The sequence below is a fragment of the Orycteropus afer genome, unplaced genomic scaffold (assembly GCF_000298275.1).
Source record: "Orycteropus afer afer isolate SDZICR_OR568_19922 unplaced genomic scaffold, OryAfe1.0 scaffold00473, whole genome shotgun sequence".
Classification (NCBI taxonomy): Eukaryota; Metazoa; Chordata; class Mammalia; order Tubulidentata; family Orycteropodidae; genus Orycteropus; species Orycteropus afer.
Genome location: NW_006922060.1, coordinates 613,246 through 629,989, shown reverse-complemented (window position 1 = coordinate 629,989; position 16,744 = coordinate 613,246). Strand labels below are relative to the sequence as shown.

General features: G+C 38.4%; 1 protein-coding gene across 1 annotated transcript in view; it reads left to right on the top strand.

Moving 5' to 3' along the window:
* ARPP21 (cAMP regulated phosphoprotein 21) overlaps positions 1-16,744 on the top strand; it is a 150,443-nt gene that overhangs the window by 101,375 nt on the left and 32,324 nt on the right. The window lies entirely within an intron of this gene.

Genomic DNA, 16,744 nt, shown 5'->3' with positions numbered 1-16,744 from the left:
TATATTTCATAATAAACTGTTGGTATTGATTTTATTACTTCTCTCCCCGAACTGGGATGACTCCACAGATGTTTCCTGGTACTTTTCTACCTCCTGTCAAGCGCCTTTGTCTTTTTAATTTCCCATTGTTAGAAATGACACAATTCAAGTAGCATACACTCTTTGAGTTGAAGTCTAACTCAAGTGCCTCTGTGAATATGCCATACAATGGAGCTGGTTTCCTTGGCAACAAAAATGTGAAAAAAGAAACCCATGGAAACATTTGCTCCCTACCTCCTTCCCAGTGACTTCAGCTCTGGTGTTTGCCAGACACAGAAACCACATTGGAGACAAGGGTTGCTGCTCTTGATTGATTTAACTGTTCACTGCAAAACAGCCCAACCACCCCCCTAAAAAACAAAAACAAAAACAAAAACAAAAACAAAAACCCTGCTCTACTTTCCTATTAACGAAAACAGTTCAGCAGTGCAAAGAGCATTTTCTCATTATCATGATCTTTAGCTGGTCATTTCTGGACATTTAAATAGAGAAAGGACATTTGGATTTTAAGATGTGTGTGTGTGTGTGATTGTACAGGCCAACTGATTTAAAAATGACTGGTTGCACTTTTATACTTTTCAGTTTCTGAAATTTTTGTGAAAACTCTTGCAAGTTGCAGTGGCATGTTTGGTTACTGCTGTGGAAATTAGCATAGTATTTTGGCAGTACTTATGACACCTTTAGCAGCTCTGGTGGTGTGGTGTCTAAGGCATTTGACTGCTAACCAGAAGGCTGGCAGTTCAAACCCACCAGCCACTTCTCGGAAAGAAGGTTGGGCAATCTACTTCTGTAGTGATACCGCCTCAGAAACCCAAGGAGGGGTCTCTGTGAGTCAGATCCAACTCGATGGCAGTTGAGTTTGGTTTGGTTTTTGGTATGATACCTTTAGGAGCCCTGGTAGTGCACTGGTTAAGCACTCAGCTGCTAACAGAAATGTCAGTAGTTCGAACCCACCAGCTGCTCTGCGGGAGAAAGACGTAGCAGTCTGCATCCTTAAAGATTGCAGCCTTGGAAATCCTATGGGGCATTCCTACTCTTCCCTTTAGGGTCACCATGAGTTGGAATCAACTTGATGGCAGCAGGTGTGACACATTTATTAAGTATGCCTCTAAACAACCTCTGTGATTATTAAACTCCAAATGCTTTTCTGTTTCTATTGAAAAATGACAAGATAAATAATAGACATGTGAATTTATAGATAGGTGAATCTACTGACATCTAATTAAAGAGATGTCATTTAGCCAGTATGGGAATCAACTGGTGCTATTTTAAGTCCTAAGCTCTCACTATGTCCCAGGATATCAATAACTCACATCAGTTGGGGTCCAAAGCTCAACCTTGTCCTAATCCACTTTATCCCTATTACGTGTATTGTCTGCTTCCTCAGAACAGTGACAAAAAAATATGCATAGTTATGTAGTTGTTCTTTTTGAAATGATTCGGCTGTTCTTGTCAATTATACAAGGCTATTTAGTGTGCTAGAAGCTTTCTCTTCTTTTTCCCAGGTAATTGAGCCACCTGTTCAGTTTGTAACTTTAGGAATTTATGAGTTTGCCAATATAATTAGTGTCTCTTATTCAGGAACAGGTCTTCAGCAAGAGCAGACAAGATAAGAGAATTAGTTTCTGCTCATTCTTTTTAAATTGAGGAATTGAGGAGAGGTAATAAGCACTGCAAGCCAGCATGCTTTGCCAAAGCATTCTTATAATGTTGTCAACAAATGCTAGCACTTTGGATTGGTTTACCACCAGCTAGAATTAACTAGAATCAAAACAGTGTTCTTGGGTTCCTTCCCGTTTTGAACTGCTCTAATGTTGTAGGAATTACATTATAACTTTAGGAGTGACATGGCATATATTAAATGCAATGTGTGTGTGCATGCGTATGTGTGTGTGTTCATAAATGTGACTGAAAAAACAAAATAAAAAGTTCATGCCTGAATCCATTCAAGAGGCCTGTGAAAAAGAGACCGAAAAGACACCAAAGTGTTTTTTTTCCCCTTTGTGGTGGTGATGGTGGTGGTGGTTGTATGTTGACAGTAACTGACTATAAATGATGTGAGTCAGTAATGCCAGCTCCCAGCATCCCTTGGCACTCTGTTCATGCTCACACTGGTGGCCCTCAGGGTCTGTGGTCTTGTTGTGAAGACTGGCTACTTGAATTCTGTACGTTTGCCTGGTGGTGACAGCCAGCACTTGTACGATGACAAGTGCCATCTGGCTCCTTCTGCTAGAATTGTAACAGAAGCCTCTGTTGGGTTTGGGGGATGTGGAAGGCTCCAGGGAAGCCAGAGCCTCTGGTGAATCACCACAGATGGCTTTATTTTTGGAGCTTACAGGCGTGGAAGTAGAAGTAGGAAGTAGAAAAATAAATCTGCTGCAAGTGTGATGTCTGCTGGTCTTAAAGGAACTTGAAATGGACTTCATTCATTTATCGGGACAATATTATGTAAATGAAAAAAATTGGAAGTGCAGAGAGGGCACATTGGAGCTTGAAAAACTTTGAAATTAAGGAACCCACCCTGACACTGTGTTTATTAAATTCTTCCACATAAAGGGTAGTGATGTAATGGAAATTAGCCACAGGAAGAGTACACTTGCATGACTCCTAAATCCTTGTTTCTCAGGAGAGGCTTCCATACGTATCAGCAGGGGAGGGAGCTTATCCGCAATGCAGAAATAGGGATCCCCATGAGCTGCTGAGAGCTGAGCACTACCTTTCCCCATGGTTTACTCAGTTTTAGCAGAGAGGGTCCATTTCTCTATTCTTTTTCAAAGGCTTCTTTTAAAAAATAAATGTAACAGATTCTAATGCTCAATCTTTCCCAAGTCTTAAAATGCATTGGCAAGCAACTAATATGACTTTAATAAATTAAAAACCACTGGCCAAAAGCTAATTTGCTTTCAGAATTCTTCTGATTTTCACTTCCTTCCCCATGTTCAAAGGCATCAGTGGTGTCAGTAATACTATCTGATGCAGCAAATGTTTGTTCTCTCTTTGTTTGGGAATGAGCTCAGGGATGGTTAACACTACAAAGTGGGTGATTGGTTTAGATGTGAGCAAGGTACATGTAAAAAAAATGTCACTCTGGCTAGCATTTGTTCTTTAGAGAGTTGTAAAAGCTGCTTATAAGACCTCTTGCGCTCTCATGATGCAGCTCTGGCGTCGCAGTGGTTGAGGCATTTGGCTGCTAACCAACACACCAACCCCTTCATGGGAGAAAGATGAGACAGTCTGCTTTCTGTAAAGATTTACAGCCTTGGAAACCCTATGGGGCAGTTCTACTTTGTCCTGTTGGGTCATAAAGAGTTGGAATCAACTCGATGGCAGTGGGTTTCCTTTTGGTACTCTCATAGGTCCTTTTTATATGGAAACACTGCTCACATGGAGACAGAGCTTTCCTACTTGAGAGAGGTCCTCCTGAACCGCCTCCTTCCTGTGCCTTGGTGCCATGGAGCTGCCCCATCAAGGCTGCAAGCAAAGTTTGTGCTCTACTCTGTTCTTAAATGGCTCAATTTTATCCTGCAAGGGAAAAATAGGAGTACTTGGGTGGTGTAAATAATTAAGTGCTTGATTGTTAACTAAAAAATAATCTTAGTGGACTCAAGAACTAGTGAGATTCATTGCTATGAAATGATGGAAAGAGGAAACTAAGATATGATGGAAATTTGATGGCAATAGGTTTTGTTTTGTTTTCTTTTTTTGGTCTATGTGGATATAGGAAACTTAATGCTATAGCACTTGGAGATTTTAATGCCATAGAGAAAAATGGTATGTATATATGTATACATATATGACATTTAAAAAATGTTATGTATCTATACATATATATATACACATAGATGTGTATATACACACATACATATATATACATACATACATACACACACATGTATGTATGTCTATATCTCAGGATATATCGTGAGTTCTGTTTCTACATATGTATTTTCCAAGTTCAAGAAGAATAGCACTTTTGTACCTAGACATTTATTTATTTGGCAATTGTTTATTGAGCCTCTAATATGTCCAGGCAGAAATCTAGTGATGTCTTCAGATGCAGACTTGCTATCATTCCACATAGATAATGATAGCAGCATCCATCATCCATCTGCAAAGAGCCATTCTACTTTGTTGTGATTTTACACCATGTTTAAATAAGAAGGTAAAGAGCTTTTGCCAAACACAGAGTGTTCAACACCAAGACGTTGAAAATTTTATAATAATTGCACACACATACATACACATGCACATACACTAGAGATCTATCATTATTTTTACACTTAGGATTTTCTTTTTCTAAAAGTCAGATGTTATTTTCTCACATATCTGTTATCTGAAACTATAGGGATGTGCTGTCGTGGAAAATATTCTCATTTGTGCTAGTAAACATTATAGGATATACCCTGAACACTGTTAAAATATCTGTGATGTTATCATGCAAGTGCTGATATTATTTCTGTTTTTTTAATTTTCTCTTCTATTAAAAAAATCAATAGTACTGATGACTGGCATGACATATATGTGCAGGTGTGTTCCTATTCAGGTTACTGGACCATTAGTCTGAAAAGTTCAGGTCCTCGTAGCTTTTCACAGCTTACGTCTACTTATTTCTGATAAATATTAGATTTGTGGAGGCTAGAAGGTTGGGTAAGGCAGATATCATTGACTACTGATTCACTATTTGTTGCATGAAAAATAACAGTTTCCTAAGATGGTAACGCTGAGTTTTGGAGAGGATGTGTGTAAGGTGTCCCAAATTTCAAGACTGCCAGATATTTAGGTTTTCTATTTAGTCTCAAGTTAGCACTGTATTGAAGGTGAGAAGTTTAAAACCATATTCAACCATATTCACAAGCACCATCACTTCCCAGGAATTATTCTGGTTCCTTTGGTGGGTAGATGCCATTTCTCCAGGGTCCATCCATGGGCCCGATTCCTTTTACTACGTATGTTGTTGCTATTGTTACATAGCGTTGAGTCGGATCCAACTCATAGCAACCCCTCCTTGGGTTTCCAAGGTGATATCACCACAGAAGTAGATTGCCCAACCTTTTTCCTGAGGAGTGCCCGGTGGGTTTGAGCCTTCTGGTTAGTTGTCAAGTGCCTTAGGCACTATGCTACCAGAGCTCCTTTTACTACATAAAGCTGACTCTAATGGTTAAAGCAGATTTTCCAATTATTATTATTAATATTTCAGACTTTTGGAATATCCATTGAAGAACTGAATAAAAAACCACAGTAGAGGACATAATTACAGGACCAGACAGTTAGGAATGGTAAAGGAAGACTCCTGGACAAAGGTAGAAGATGAATGGTTCTGTATACCTTTCTAAGAATACAGTTACACAGTTGTGGTTGAGGAAACCTTAGATATACTGCAATGACAAACCCAAGTGCATCAAGACCCCATTGCTTCTGAATAATAGTTCTACCATCTCTCTCATTTCTGCCCCTTTCAGGTGTTTTCCTTCCTACTGGCCCATTGGTAGAGGGTGGGATTCTTATGTAGTATTAGGAAAGTTCATAATAGAGTGATAATCATGTTATGGCTTGACATTCTATGGAAGATTGTCTAGAACTGTAGTTGGCATATATGATAAAGTTTCCTAAAAGACTTGACAAAACTCTGTAGCATTCATCTGTATTTCATCAGCATGCCTTACAAAGAGTGAAAAGGCAGGTAATGGCATCTATTCTCTGGGCAATTGCATCTATTAAAGAAAATAACTATTATTTGATCTCATGGGACCACATGAAGCTTGGATGGATACCAGAATGATAATTCAGTAATTCTATTTTTGTCAATCACAAATCTTTTAATGGCTACCATTAAATCTAATAAATCTTACAGGAGTGAATTTAGTGCATTGATCTTCGATTTGAATGCAAGACTGACTTTAGTGCCCAAGGCAGTAAATCTTTATGGAAGTAGATTATCCCACCTTCCTTCCACCAACCAGCTGGTGGGTTTGAACACCCAACCTTTTGGTTAGCAGTCAAATGCCTTAGGCACTGTGACACCAGAGCTCATACTGCACCACCAAAGTTCTTTTATTTGTAGGTCTAGGAGGGACATCTCATAATACCAGTAAAGGAAACAGGCAGTTGTTGTTAGTTGCAACTGAGTCAGTTCTGATTCATGGCAACTCCACGTGTGCAGAGTAGACCTACTCCATATTTATCAAGCCTGTGAGCTTTCAGAAACAGATTGCCAAATCTTACTTTTGAGGCCCCTCTGGAGAGGTTTGAACCACCAGTCTTTGGGATAGTAATCCAAATCTTAACCATTTGTGCCACCCAAGGCCTCCGAATTTTTCATCACCCTGTAATATTTGTGGAGATATCTTGAAATCCTTCATCAAAGATAAAATTTTGCTAATTGTTATTTTGTAACCCAAACATGATTTCCCAGGAGACTGACTTGCCAAGGATGATGACTGAAATGAAAAGTGACAATTAGCACATTCCATTTGCTTTAGGAATTTACCTGTTTATGTGCATTATTTTCCTATAGAAAATATGGAGGAACTTTTAGCCCTTATAGATGAGCTGAAAATAGCAAATGAGAAGAAATACAGTGAAAACTGAGACCCAGAACTCACCTGGGCTGCCCTGTTTTTTCCTGGTCTCACAAGGTTTTCACCTTTGACGGGGTGCAGTCTTACCACCATCACCTGTTTCGTTGTTGTTGTTGTTGTTTGCTGTGGAGTCGGCTGCGACTCATAGCGACCCCTCCTTGGGTTTCCGAGGCAGTATCACCTGTTTTAGTGGGAAATAAATTTGTTTTCATTCTCTGACAAGTTTCTGCCTTATATGGGTTCTGGCTTTCACAGGTTTTACTGTATTTGGTTTGGGCCCTGTGCAATCTCATATGTATATATATATATATATGTATTTGTTCAGAGAAATTGTTGTTGTTGTTGTTGTTGTTAAGTGCCATTGAAGCAGCTGCCTGGTCCCGTGTCATCCTCACAGCCCTTGGTATGCTTGAGCTCATTGTTGCAGACAGGGTATCAATTCATCTCGTTGAGGGTCTTCCCTTTTTTTTGTGGACCCTGTACTATACCAAGCATGTGTTAATCACATACTTTTTTGCGTAATGAATAACTGCATTTTTTAGAAACATTTCCTTTTAAAATCATAGCTACTTGCTCTGAAAACTTAAAACTTATAAACACTATAAAGTGGTTTGGCAACAGAATATAGCAGTTTATTCTCAGAGTTTTCTCTTTTTTTTTTTTTTTTCCCTTTCCAAGTGCTGATATATATGTCATTGGGCATCTAGGTTAGATCGGCATCCTTATGTACTTTCCTCTCGGCATTCCTGTGGTGAGATAGCTGACTTAGGACACAGTGGGCAGAGGTCAGGGATTGACCTCAGCAAGGGCTAAACCTATATCCCTAACTGCAGGTGACCCTCCTAAGCAATTTTCTTTGCTCACCAAAGAGGTCAGGAAGGACACCGAATTATAGAGCAAAAAGGGAGCCCTAGATAGAGAATGACTTGTTTTGTGAGAGTTTTAGTTTTCTGTTTGCATACATAGGCATTTTGTTTTTCTAAATGGTAATGGGGAGATAAATGGGAGTCTGTCACTTTTACTCAGAAAAGAATACATTTCTGCTGTTTATAGTTGAAAGATAAAATCCACATATGTGCATAGATATAGAGTCTATGGAGGAGTTTTAACTACTTATTGAATTATAGCAAGGAATTTAATAATCAACATTTGCAAAACCTCTCTTCACAGAACCTGAAATAATGCTCTATGTTCTGTTGATTAAATAAAAAGTTATAACATCAGAATTAAAATCATAGGAAATACATTATTGTCTCTTGTATTTTCCATTGTAAGAATAAACACTTCCACTTACATCAGTTTTTAAAAATACATATTATTTTAAGTAATTGAGTTTAAGTTTTGGATGGAAATTTGACAGATGTTCCCTGCCTTACTAAGCAGAGTATACACTGAACCTAGAATTGTTTGTTCTTATCCGAAATACCTTACTTAAGACTGCACTTCTTTTTCTTGATTTACTTCTGCCAGGAACTCAAATCCTAAGCAGCACTGCCTTGTCTGAAATTTTTCCTTCTAGTGTAATTTGGGTTGACAACAAAATCTGTTAGAAACATAACTGAGATTGATTCTGAGTGATACCTAAGAGGCTTAGTAAAGAATGAAAAGCATAAGGTTTGCTACAGATTTGGTAACCTGTCGTTAACTGGGCCATCTTTTTTGCCCAGGGTTCGAGAGTTTATTGTGTAAGTGAAGCATCAGTGTGCTGGAAATCAATCAGCAGGCTTTGTCAGTTGAGCATCGTTGGGGTAAAATTTTGCATTCTTTCTTGGCAAGTCAAAAAGGTCAGCCATTCTAAGAAACAAAGAAGGGCATGTAAATGAAGGTATAGAGCGTTCGACGCTTATTAAGTTGAATGTAAGTAGTTCCTCCTACCAAGATCAAAAATGAGAAAGATGAAAAAGAGAAAGAAAATAAGTCATTTTAAATAGGTGTGCTTCAATAATTATTATATATAAATAATTTATCCTATACTGTGGAGTGGTTAAGAATAAGAACTCGGGAGTCAGATTACCTGAGTTCCAATCTCTGCTATTTATAGCTGTGTGATCTTGGACAAATAATGTAACATTTCTGTGCCTCCATTCTCATCTATAAAATGAAGATAATCATAGGACTAGTCATCAAGTATTGTATTCAGTAATGCATGTAAATTGCTTAAATTGTTGGCACTTAATGAGTGCTTGACACATAGACAGCAATGACTGAGGATTATTACTGTAGCTCTGGGTACCATAGAAGAAGGGCTAGGCACTAATTGTTAACTTCCTAATCCTATGCGCCTTCCCTCCTACTTAGTGTCAGTTGTTGTTGTTGTTATGTGTCATAGCGACCCCTCCTTGGGTTTCCGAGGCAGTATCACTATGGAAGTAGATTGACCCCATCTTCCTTTACTGTCAGTATTACATAGTTAATGCAGTGAAATGCTTCATTCAGTGATCTTCCATTAGAAATTTAACTTTCTGGATTTTAAACCCTTGGTCACACAGCTAAGGTCATGATTTTATTCTTCAAAAAGGAAACTGGGAATTTGGGGTTCTATTCATTTGGTGAAATACAGGTACACAGCTCTGCCAAGTTTCATTCTGGAACCAATTTGTAAATCTCCACCAGTTGGAGTTTTAATGGCAGAAATCCTTAAGGTAATGTTGAATGCAGTATGTAGGTGCCAATCTCTTTATTGATGCAAACTGGAGAAGCTTTGTTGTAAAAAAAAAAAAAAAAAGGCACTATCACAAAATAAAACAACTGAGTGCTAATTTGTTTCTTTGCCTGCCCTAGATGCCACTGCATGTGAAGGATTATCATGGAAAACACATTCTTGCTGTAATTTGGAGCCTTTAGGCATCTGTTGTGCCAATTGCCTTCACTTGGTTCTGGTCTGTAATTTATCATTGGAGTGTGCTACCCCACTCAAATGCGCCCTTTGTGGGCAGAGGCAAAGCTAATATACTTTCCAAGTGTATTTGAATTGCTTCAATAAATCATAGCTGCCACTGTAAGCAGTTCTATCATTTGCCAGAACAATAAGTTATCTTCATGCTTTACAGACAGCAATGCTTTCCAAGACTTTTATTTGTGTAAATTGTAATGCATCATAACCCATTTCCTAAAATGAAATTAGGAAGCTTATTATGTATATAACTTCCTAATTTCATATGTGTATATATATGAAAGTATTCCAAGGAAATCGTGTAGGCGTACCAAGAAAGGGGCACTTTGTATTCTGCTTATTTTATAGCAGCAATTTACTTCTTTATTATTAATATAATGAGGTGGGAGTTAAATGTTTGCAATTGGGGTTAAACTTCATTTAGCTCTCTGCTTCTCTAGTTGTCTCAGTGAAACCAGTCCGAAAGAAATAGGACTAAGTACAAACGTTCCTATCAAGTCTATGATGCATGAGAAAAATACCTGATGCTTAACACAATGTTTGTCTCCATTAAAGACTCTTTAAATGGCTGTTCCAATAAATCAGGCATGGTGCTCTGTGGGATGCACTTTCCTTAGCCTTTTATTTTGCAATGACCACTCTCTGATTCAGCACCTGATTTGGACCCTCTAGGATTCTGAGAAGGAAAATACATTACATGGTGATACCTTGTCTGAAGTTTCTAATACAAAAAAAAAAAAAAAAACATAATCTAATTTTAACACTGTTTCAGGACTCTATTCATCATGATGGACAATAGTGAGCATTCTTTTTATTGACTTGAATGAAAAACTGCTAAATATTTATAAACTAATTTGCTATCACTTCGTACGTGATAAGGAAAATACTTCTGTTTTTAATTGACTCATTAGTTCATTCCAAGCAGAGAAAACAGTGTCTATAAAGAAGCCAGGTCTTGTAATTAGAAAACTAAATTTATTTCTTTCAAAGCCAAGTGAGTTTCCATGCAGAATTTGTTTCAAAATTAAGTGAGCTCCCATATAGACTGTAGTATTTGAATTAGCTTTCACTCTTTTTACATTAATTTTATATCCTGTCATGGGATTTCAGATTTTTCCACACATCTCTCACAACTAGAAACATTGTTTATTTATTTATTTATATCATATTGCCCAATAATCATTACTGAGAATTTCCTAAACTTCTCCTTATGCCTGATTGTTATTGTTGTCATTGTTAGATGCCATCCAGTCTATTCCAGTTCATAGCAACCCCCTGTGATTGCCCCATGGGGTTTCCTAGGCTGTAATATTTACAGAAGCAAATTGACAGGTCTTTCCTTCCATGGAGCCACTAGTGGGTTTAAACCACCAAGCATCTTAGCCAAGTATTTAACCATTGCACCACCAATGCTCCTTTTATGCCTAATTACAGGATCAATAGTTCCCAACCTCTAAGTGATGATCCTGTTCCTCCCACTTAAGCAAAACTTTGTGCCCACCAGTCGTTAAACATCAGAGTTCAAGTCAGCATCACAGCTCTCCCATCAGCCCCGTTTTAATCAGGAGAGAACCAATGAACTTCATTTTCTCATAATCCTCACTTCCTTATACAACTTCTGACTCCACCATTCACCTCTTTCCCTCTCAATCCAGGCAACCCCACCCCTTACCCAAAAACCCATGTGTCTCTCTGTGTGTGGTGAAGAAAGGATAGAGAGTAAGAAGATGCAGTTAGAGACTCCAATTCCCAACTGTTTTTAAACAGGCAAAATGTTGTCTTCTCCTTCCCATTTCCTCTTTTTCCTAAGCCCTTACCCCATACATCCTTTTCTCTTTGAGTCCAGGGCAGGGAGATGGACTCCTATTCTCCATAATGGCTTCAACTGGCAAACTCTGCTCCAGATTGCAAGTGGATGAAAGGCTGTCCTTTTCTGAATTTTCACAAAATATGGAACATTACCTAATATTAAGACATTAGTGATTCCTTTTCTAGGAACCCACTTGTTTATGGGACTACCACTATTTTATAAATACCCCTTTAAATTAGAAAAGTAACTGATATTTGGTTTATCATAACTTATTAATCTTAATATCAGGCACATCTTTGAAGAAAAGTGATGTACAATAAAATAGCATACCTTCTGGTATGATTTTTTTGGTTTTTTGAAACTTAATTGCCAAAACTTCTATGTTGTTGTATGCCGTTGAGTTGGACTCGACTCATAGCGACCCCTCCTTGGGTTTCCGAGGCAGTATCACTACGGAAGTAGATTGCCCCATCTACCTTCCGAGGAGTGGCTGTTGGGTTTGAACCACCAGCCTTCTGGTTAGCAGTCAAGTGCCTTAGGCATTATGCTACCAGAGCTCCCCAAAACTTCTATAAGGGAACCCATTGACAAATTTTCTTTTTACTGAAAATTTTGGCTAGCATATTGAGTCTTACTTTTTTTTAAGTGTTGAACTGGGCTGATTCACTCCCATTTATTCTGCCTTTTCACTGAAAGGCTACCTGCACCCTGTTCTAAATTATTACCATATTACAGTATTATTACTGTAATTATTTTAGCATTAACTGCTTGCCATTTGCTGTCATATTCTCAGTAGTTTCTTTAATATATGATAGTTTTTGATATCTTAAATTCAGTTTGAAGATACGGTTTACTAAAGAATTAGGAATATTATGGAAATGAAGGAGCAGAAGAAAGGAATTTCTCCTTTGGAGAATCAACCTATATTAAGCCCAAGTAAAAGGTAAAGGGAAGTGATTATCCATAATCCTTGAAACATTTCTTTCTTTCTCACATACACTTTCTCACTTTATCTATATGGTTGTATCTTGAGAATGTAAAATCTAGCTGGGATTGTTGTTGTTGTTGTTGTTGTTAGGTGCCATTGAGTCAGTTCTGACTCATAGCGACCCTGTGTACAAGAGAAGGAAACAGTGCCCAGTCCTGCACCATCCTCACAATGGTCGCCATGCTTGAGCCCATCGTCGCAGCCACTGTGTCAATCCGTCTCTTTGAAGGTCTTCCCTTTTTTTCCTGATCCTCCACTTTGCCATGCATGATATCCTTCTCCAGGGACTGGTGCCCTCTGAACAATATTTTTTTTTAACTGAGAGTGAGAAAGTAAAGTTCTGTCCAGTCATTTATCAGGCTGGAATAACAGACATGGACAAAGCCAGTAGCAAAGTTAACAAGAAGCATCATGTCTTCTGAGGACACTGTGCCATTGTAGAGTCTCATAATATTTGAGTGTTGACTACCTTCTAACTCCCTGAGAAATCTTGCTCTCTAAAATCATGGGCTATGAGAAATGTAAGGAGTCCTCATGGCACAGCGATTAAGTACTGGGCTGCTAACCAAAAGACCAGAGGTTCAAACTCACTAGTTGCTCCATGGGAGAAAAGATCTGGCAACCTGCTCCTGTAAAGATTGCAGCCTAGGAAACCCTATGAGGCCATTCTACTCTGTTCTCTAGAGTCACTGTGAGTTGGAATCAACTCAGTGACACACAACGACATGAAAAACCTTATTTGATGTTATATCAGTAAATATACCATTTCCCACTCTTCCTTGGAAGACCTTTAACACAATGAAATAGCCTCGATTTACAACCCAAGTGTAGAGCTTCACATAAGTTTCTGGATACAGCATTCCTTATCTTTGTGGTTCCAAAGCAATCCAAACCCGAAGCCTACTTCATAGGCTATACCTGATGTTCACTACTTTACAAAGCTCTGCTTTGCCTGGAGCCTGTTAAGTAGGATTTGTAGCTTAAAATGTAAATAAATAGTAGAGGCATTAGGCTTTTATCTTAATGATAAAGAAATGCTTGTGTTTGTCATGCATAAATTTGTATAATTGATTGCAAGGTAGTCATGGTAAGGCAAGCAAGTAAAACCTCACAACATTTGTTCATTTAGAACCAAGAATAGGAATTAACAATAACAATGTTAGTTTAATGGTCAGAGTCTCAATCTTTAGACTTCATGCTTTCACTTTTTAAAACAGGTTCCTGAGGGGAAGGCTTGATGATAAATTGAACTCAGGGAAGCAGAAGCATTTCTAGGGTGTGACAGGTATGGAATGCACCCTGGGCACCACTTGAACACAAGTGGGGGTGCCAATTGGCAGTTTCTATTGGATGCCATAGCAGTTTCTATCAGCAGCTATGAGAGATCATTCAGCAATTTAAATACTGCCTTCAGTTCTATTTTCCTCTGATGGGGAGGTTCCTTGTAGTTAGGACCTGAGGTGTGTCTCAGTCTCAGTCTCTTGAGAGGGGTCTCTTGCCTCTGCAGTTCTTTCAAAGAATAAGCCAAAATCTAGTATCTAGTATATATATGTATATACATTTACACACACACATACACCCATGAATTTTTTAACTTTAGCCTCAGACAGTAAGAGCTAGGTGATGTTAGGTTTACAAAGACTGGTACGTAACATTTTTTTTTTCTTCAAAGTTGAAGATTAAAAGGTTGTTTATGACTTCCTTCCTGATTTAAGACCACCTCACAAAGAGATAATTTTATGTCATAATCCCTTTATTATACCATATGTGTGCTAAGCCAGCTAGGGACATTTTTATCATATCATGTATCTGACAAGCCAATCTAGGAGGTTAAACTGTATGTTACTTCATGCAACATATTTCAAATTATTCTATTGATAATTTAGAAAGCCCCTATCTAGTTATGAGTCACAATTTCTTTATCATAGCATGTGGGTGTAATGCCAGTCGTCCAGAGAGAGATTGCTTACTTCATTCTTCTTTTTATCAATTTCTAAATTTAGACATTTTCTGAATAGCTTTCTGATGACTCATATAGGCTTAGTTTCTAAGGGCCTGTAAGCTGCTAATGACTTCTAAGATTTCTAGTTAACATCACAGACGTGGATTGTTGCTGTTGTTGTTAGGTGCTGTCGAGTTGGCTCCAACTCATAGCAACCCTATGTACAGAATGAAACAGTGGCAGGTCCTGCACCAGCCTCACAATCTGGCTATACCTGAGCCCATTGTTGCAGCCACTGTGTCAGTCCATCTCACTGAGGGCCTTCCCCTTTTTTTTGGTGACCCTCCACTTTACCAAGTATAACATCGTTCTCTAATCTACTTCCGTAGTGATACTGCCTCGGAAACCCAAGGAGTGGTCTCTATGAGTCACGTCCGACTTGACAGCACATAACTACAACAACAACATACATACATACACACACACACACACACACATATATATGTATGTATATACATATATATAAATTTCTGTAGTTTCTTTATATATATATATATATATATATATATATAATATTTCTGTAGTTTCTTCTTAGGAATGAGTTGTAAAACCTAACAGTGTTAAAAGCATTTTAAAACATACTTAATAGTAACTTATACCAATGTGATTTGAGACATTATATGTCTCAAATATAACAGAGCTGATCAAAGTGTGGCCTCATTAAATATTATCTAAAGTCCCTATTCTTCCCTTTATCTTTTGTTGGCTCATAGTTGCTCTGGTGTATGGCCCTTACTGCACGGAGTCAATGAAGTTAATTTTGTCAGTCTACAGGTTTATTCTTGTTAGAGTCTTAGAGTCTTTGAACTTGGACAATCTCTATCTGACCATCCAGGCCCTGTAAAAATAATTTGGGATAAATATTCTCTGCTTGTATATCTGCCTCAAAAAGTACACATTCCTGTAGCCAAAGCCATGCTACTTTGCTAAGAAACAGAGAAGTCAATTTGACATGGAAACATAGTTGGGAGCAGAGACATTACTTAGAAGGACATATGATAGCATGGCTTGAAAACTGAAAAATTTACCCCTAACTACAACAAAACAAAACAAAATGCATATTGCTCTCATGGGAGTGAGGGGGTGAGCATCTCTGTAAGGAGAGGTTTCAAAATTCTTTTGACTCAGTATTCTCTCAGTTTAACAGAACACATTGCATCCATTCACATCTATAGGCAGATAGAAAGCTTCTCAACCAAAGCATGTTAGACTTTGAAACTACTCTTCTGAAAACTGAGTCTTTGTTGTTGTCTCTGGGATCAAACCCATTTCTGTGTTATACTGTGCTTTGCCTCTTAGCATAGCCCCAAACCTGACTTCCAGATTCTCTTGTAGAAAGAAATACTTGAGTTCTCTGGATGTCTACAATTAGTCATTTCACTCATTTCTTTTCTTTCACCAGGTTGATGTAGGAAAGGGTAACTTGCTTTTACCAACTGTAGATTCCTCGGGGGCTTATACTCATACGATTAGTAACGTGGTTCTGCATTCTAAGCCATGGGAACCATTTTTTGGCTTTTATAGCTCAGGCAAACTCTACTCTTACACACGTAGCCTTTTATCTCAATGATTTGGGGAGAGAACATTCTGAAATAGCATATGGTTCCTTTCAGCACAAATAGCACTTACTGTTTGTGGTGAAACAATTGCTACAGCATTTTGAGAGGCCACTCCAAGAATGGTTTGGAGCCACACCCAGACTTTAGAAGTGAGAATCAGCTTGATGATGAGCTTTCATGGGTGGGCAGAACCATAGCTCACTGTTGTTATGCCTCAATTGCTGAACTCTAATAAACCAAAAAACCAAACTCACTGCTGTGAAGTCAGACCCAACTCATAGTGACCCCTCCTTGGGTTTATGAGGCGGTATAACTACAGAAGTAGATTGTCTAGCCTTCCTTCCAAGGAAGTGGCTAGTGGGTTTGAACCCCCAGCCTTCTGGTTAGTAGTCAAATGCCTTAGGCACTACGCCACCAGAGCTCCCTGAACTCTAATAATAGCCTACCAAAAGAATTACATAGAAAATGTTAAAATTATAAGCAGTAGCCTGCTGAATGCATCCCCATGCCGCATTTGTTCATGTCCACATAGGCACTTTGGATCATCATTGTGGTTTATGTTGCCATGGGGAAGAGATGTGTGTGTGTGTATGTGTGGGGGGGAATCATTGCTATAATATCTTATTTTGATCAGTGGATGGCTATTCAATATGACAAAAATAATCAGTCAAGTAAGGGGACCCAGAATTTCTAATGTAGAATTGGAGAATGTCTGTCAATATTGGGAAAACATTAAGGTCATTCATTGTTGGAACTGGAGGAATCATCAAGTACTGTCATTTTCAACCTAAGGAAATTGAGGCACAGTGGGTTATTCTGTACCTTGCCTAATCACCAGAACTCCTCTGTGCCTGATCCGAGCCCCATTGGAAGAG